Source organism: Calidris pugnax, unplaced genomic scaffold (assembly GCF_001431845.1).
Source record: "Calidris pugnax isolate Ruff unplaced genomic scaffold, ASM143184v1 scaffold17, whole genome shotgun sequence".
Lineage (NCBI taxonomy): Eukaryota > Metazoa > Chordata > Aves > Charadriiformes > Scolopacidae > Calidris > Calidris pugnax.
The window spans coordinates 1,499,681-1,505,680 of NW_015090794.1; positions in this window are offsets into that span (position 1 = coordinate 1,499,681).

Sequence of the window (6,000 nt, forward strand, 5' to 3'; positions counted from 1 at the left end):
AGAGCTCACGTCATGCCTTCCTCTGTAAGTGTGGCAAGAGCGTTTGTGGTTCCTTCTTCGGTGCTGTACCCACCCTGTTCCTTTGGCCAGCTCGGCCCCGTTGTAGCTGGTCGGAGGAGTGTGGGGGGCTGATCTGGGCAGGTTCTTTGTCACTGCTGGGCTGCTCTGGGGGACATACCCCATGGGGAGACACTTCTCAGGCAGGGATGTGGGGGACCACCAGTGATTTGGGACTCGGCCGTGGTGCGTTTGGCTCCCTTTGGCTGAGCTCACGGCGCTGAGGGGAGCGGGTGTGCAGAAGAGGAGCCCCGCGTGGCAGGTTTTTGGCCAGTGCCAGGGCAGATGGTGTGAGTCAGCCATGGGGACAGCCCGGGGTGGAGGACCAGTGGCCGGAGGGAGGAGGCTCGCTGGCCTGCAGCTTCCCCGGGCTGAGGATGTGCGTGTTGCTGCATCCCGGCCAGGCTGGCGATGCGCCGGGCAGCGGGGAGGAGGCAGGGAGGCTGCTGGAGCCGGGCCCGCTGGGATAATGCATGGAGAGCCGGATGCGCTGTGAAATCCGAGAGAATCCGGGCACTGTGCTCCTCCTGAAACCGCCTATTCAAGGGAGAGATGGGGAGGACAAGAGGGAGGAAGCTGAGGGAAGATGGAGCACTGAAGCCCTCTGTGTCCGGCCGGTGACGGATGCAGGTGCAGCTGCAGATTCCCCGGATGCTCCGGCTGCTCCGCAACGCCCGTTCCTGCGGGGAAGGAGGAGATGCACTCAGGAATCCCCATGGGCTCCCAGAGCTCCCGGCTCTGCTTTCACTCTGATTTATTTCTGCTGCCACAGTGTCTGGTGCAGCTTTTTTTCCTATAGAGCTGAGCCTTGAGGTGGCCGGTCTGTGTGGATTCTCTGAAGTCTGATACAGGGTTGAGTTGTTCCTGCTTAGTATAACCTCTCTCCTCCCCAGCTGCTCATCTTCAGGAAATGTTTAGAAACTAAGTAGCTGTGAGAAATCTGCCCAGCCTGTCATCATCTTGGTCTGAAATGAGCAAACAGCCTCAAAGGTTACGAGAGGGAATTCACACGCGTGGCCTTGCCCATCCCTACCCACACAGTGCTCCTGCATCTGCTTCCCTTCTTCAGAAAACCAAGCTAAATAAAGCTGCTGCCATTGCTTTGGTGGCACAGCAGTCTCTCATGCTGTTTTCCTGAGTGGTGCTTTTGCCTGTGCAAGGCAAGAGGAAAGTGTGAGCAAAGATTTTTTTTTTGGGAGGCCACAATAAAACTGATGGATTCTTCCCTGGGGCTGTGTTGGATTGTGATTTCTGACATGTCAGCTGTGGAAATCCAGGGTAATTTCACTAAAGCCTCTCCAGATATCTGCCTGAGTAAATGAGACCAGGAGTTGGCCTGACTGTTTTAAAGAAAAACTGCCCAGGGGATAGCTCCAAGATGCGTGCTCTTTCTTCCTGCCTCTCTTAGCAAATGCAGCACTCCTACAAGGCAATTCGTCAGTTTAAATGGAAAGTTGAGGCACTGCTTTCTTTAGAAACGTTCCTGCAGTGCTGAAAGCTACAGCATTTGTTTCAATGGAAGAGTTTATGAGATCCCCAGGAAACTGGGGACCTGGGCCACCTCCCTGTGAAGCTGATGGCAAGGGAAGAGCGTGGCTGGGCTCAACCTGCAGCTCCAGCAGGGCTCATGGGTTGTGTGATGTATGGCATTAACATTAGCACAGGTAGTAAAAACCTTTCCCATGTAGGTGGGCACACGCATACGTATAGATGCACTTGCAATATCTAGCAAAGCATATAACGAAATACTCTGTTGTATGTCTGTGTTTGTATGAAGTGCTCCTTCCAGCTCACAGCCAGCAAGCATGTGAAATGCAGGTTTGTTATCTACTTTCCCTCCTTCCTTCCCTCTCTTCTCCTCTCAGGCTGAAAGAGGAACTGGGTTTGGGTTTTGCTGGCTTGTGGGTTTTGCTGGGGAGCTGTGGCTGGCTGACAGTCGTGGTCATTACAGGCTTTGCATGTCTGAGCACCTTGCCAGCTTGTGGAGCTAACGATTAGGTGTCAGCAGGATGTAGTGGTGTGTTCTGTCCACATGTTGTCTTGTTATATTAATGTTCCATGATGGTGTCCTGCTGGGCTAGAGGAGCATTTGGGTGGGGGCTCCTGAGTGCATCATGCTGAATGGCTCTGTTGGTCCTCCCACCTGCAGGGACTGGGATTTCACTCTCTCTGGACTTGCCTGGAAGCATGGGGTTGGAGGCACCATGGGGCACCTGACTCTTTAAAAAGGCTTAGATGAGCAATTAGGGCAAGAGCTTGATCTTGGGCAAGCTCCAGCTCCAAGCAGATCAGGCAGAACGGAGGGCCAGTGTACAGGAGAGTGGGGCTGGTTCCTGCCCTTGCTGGCAGTGCTGTAGAGGAAGAGGAGGCACTTTTGAGATGGCTGGAGGAGCTCAGGTGACCTGGAGGGCCAGGACTGAGAGCACAGGGCACAAAGGGCTGGAGTCACTCCTGGGAGACCCCCAAAACCAGCTCAGGAAATGGCTACAGCCCCTCTCCAGCCTGGGCACCTGCATTGTCTCCCTCTAGGAGACCAGGGGATTAACTCAAGATCTGCAGCCCCACCTGATATCTGTTTGCTGCCTCCTCAGCTGGGACCAGCAATGCAGCCTCCAGCGGTTTCCATCTGTGCTGTTCTTGGCTCCCCAGGGCAGAGACACTTACTGGTTCCGTAAATCATTTTAGCATATGTTTAAATCTATATGTGTAGGACAGGCTCTGAGCATCCCTGAGTGCTGAGGGCTTAAAAAGCCTGCCACCAGTCTACAGGGCTTAATAAAGGATTTAGCCTTGAGGCTGTAAAACATGTCAGTTAATGGAGAGTCTGGGGAAAGGCAAACAGAGATGGAGCTTTCAGGAGAAGTCTGATAGCCCTTTAAGGAAAGCCGAGAAACAGCACGTGAGTGCTGCACTTGGCCTTTGCTCTCAAAGAGATATGATACACGTGCAGGTCTGAAGTGGTGGAGAGCTGGGAGCCAGCATGTCAGAAGATAAGCGCATCCATCCTGTTTAAAACCAAAGGTGTCCAATCCAGAACCCCAACACCAGCAGTGGTCCACAATGAACGCTGGAGGAGAAGAACTAGAAACAGGTAAGCAGACACACATTTCCTTGTTGTGTTCTCCCAGGACCCAGCAGTGTGGGGCTTGGGCACCTCCTGAACCAGAGTTGTGTCTGCAAGATGTTATCTTGAAAGAGGCACCCATGAATGACAGCTCCTCCAGCCTCCTGACTGCCCCCAGGCTCGGATCTCAGAGCAAAAGCAGAGCTTTTGCCATGCCTGGAGGGAAAACACCGGAAAACACTGGAAAAAACTCATGTTTCTTGCTCTTGATAACCAAGCACAAACTGGAAAAGCTGATACAGACCTGCTCCTCGCAACACGCCTGTGATGGAGGACTGCAAGCAGAATAACAGAGCAAGAGCCACAGGGTGTTCACGAGGAAGCACGTCTCAATTTTCTTTTGAGGGTCAGGTTGGTGGCTTCAGCAGAGGAAATCATCTGTATCACACAGCCGCTCCTTTCCAAGTGGTTAAGATCCTGCTGAGTGTAAAACACTTTTAAGCCTAGCTGTGCAGGTGTCACGAGCTGTTCTTCTGGCCCACCGGTGACAGATGGGGGGTTTTTTCAATACATCAGACAGTTTAGGCTTATTTGGTTTTCAACCTTCCTGATTGGGTTATTCAGTTTACGTGTCTCACTGGAGGCCACTTTCAGTATTGCTCAAATCTATTGTGGCTGCACCACGGTTTGCACCCCCCCAACACGCTGAGTGACGTGCAAGGATGAAAAGAGCCTTCTTGAGGGACAGAGGAAACCTATTGTGTGTAGCAACTCGCTTTGCAGTTATTTTTGATTGAGGTTGAGGCCGTTGCGGTTTGTGCCCCAGAAGAACCCAGGCTGTGCACAGCCGGTTCCCAGCAGCACTGGTGTTTGCCTTCTACCTTCTCTGATCGCAGAGATGTTTGATTTCTGAAGATCAGAAGGGAACAGATTCCTTTGACTTCCTCTGATGTTTGCAAGGTCAGGGAGCAATCCTATATTTCTCCATCTCATTCAGTCCATAAGAATGTGGAAGCTTGTAGGAGTATTAATTACAGCCAATTATAACCTGTTTGACTAGCCAAGGTGCTCAAATGGCTACTGAAACCTGCTGTTGTTTAAGATGGACATTTTTCTTTAACCAAGAAAGCCTTATGGTTTTGAGGAGCTCACCGAGCAGTTGTCCAGCAGGATTGATCCGTGGAGTAGCTTGGTCAGATAGTGTTAAAATTGAACATATTCCTGAGAAACTCCTGCCTGCAGTGCTGTGCAGTTTGTTTGCTTCGTGGAGCCCTGATGGCTTGTCATGAATCTCTTCCAGCCCAGCTGGTGATTTTTTTTTTTTTTAATCTGCCTGTTGATTACACAGGGACCGTGTATTTACAGCTCTGCACTGTTGCTTAGGTTTTCTGCATTATGAAAACACCTGGGAAGCCCTGTTGAGGATGAGATGCTCTTTGTGACGGAGCAGCAGCAGCAGCGATGAGCTTGGAGCTGTGACTGTGAATGCAGATCTGAAAGTTGCAACTGGATTTGTGAGCCTGGGAATGGAGGAAGTCGCTTGCAGAAGTGGGAATCAGAAACCTAGAAATTGGGCCAAGTAATTAAGCGACTGGCTGGGTGCTGTGCAAACACAAACCAAATAGACAGCCCTCAGTTTTCATTTGTGAAAGGGAAAAACTACCGGCTTTTCAGCTGTGCTAATCAGTGATGGGCATCCAGCTGCCATGTGGGGACACGGCAGCACAGTGCTACCAGTCCCTTGGTTTAAAAGACACAGACCTCAAAACGCTTGTGGCTTCTAGTACTTTGATCTACTTCGGGGCTCCCATCTTGCTACCGTGACTGAGAGCAATATTATGAATTTTTTGAGTTAAAAATGTTTGTAGCCATACATGGTAGCTACACAGCTCCCAGGGTTATAAACAGAGGCAGCTTCCCAGACAGCCTGTGCTTTCCAGGCTTATGCCCTGGGAGCAGAGCACGCGTGAAGGAAGCTCCTGTTGACCAGATGATGTCCCAAGTCTCCATGTTTATGAGCACCACACCGGTGAGATAATGCTGATTGCAGTCTTGGTACCCCTGATTCACCCCAGGTAAGAGGTGGATGAATCACTGCACTCAGCTCTTTTGGGCAAGGTGGTGCTTTTCTCATGGGCCCTGAATTTTTGTGCTTAAAAATGAAGTTCCTTGTTCTTGGGTGTCCCATGTCCTCTGACAGCAGTGATCATGGGTTGGCTGCTCGGTTTTAGGTACGCTTCACTTTTCCCCTCCCTCTCTTCAATTCGTGTACAAAGTCTTTTGCCTCCCTCTCTAGCCAGATAGGACCAGTCTCAGTCACTGTCCCAGCCCACCAGGAGGAGAGGAGATCCAACTTCCAGATGATGTCACAGAGCCAGGAGCACAGCTACTCTTGCTCTCCTGATACTTTCCTCATTGTGAGCCCCACAGGGCAGATTCCCTCCAGGTGAGACACAGCTGGGAGGAGTGAGGATAATTCCTGGCCACGTGAGATCCTTGTGCAACAACACAAGTCACCCTGAGGTTTGGCTGTTGTTATGAAGCCTTGATTGGTCAGAGGATGGGCCCAGGGCAAAAGGGAGGACCTGACTCTTTGGGTGACATTCTTTGAGTGACTGCAGGAATGATGAAGAGGAACTGTGATGGGTGATGTTGTCCATCAGCTCCTTCCTGGCAGGAAGTCCTCTCATCACGGCAAGGAGGAAGTCAAGAGGGATGGTACAAACTGTACCAACCGCAAGAGAACCCTTGTCCTCCAGTACGGGCTCTGACTTGGCAACTTGCTTTGGGGAACCAGATGGTAACACTAAAGGAACCCATCTTCACTACTCTGGGCCCGAGTCTGCCACTCAAACCCATACAGATGGTCCCAACGTGTG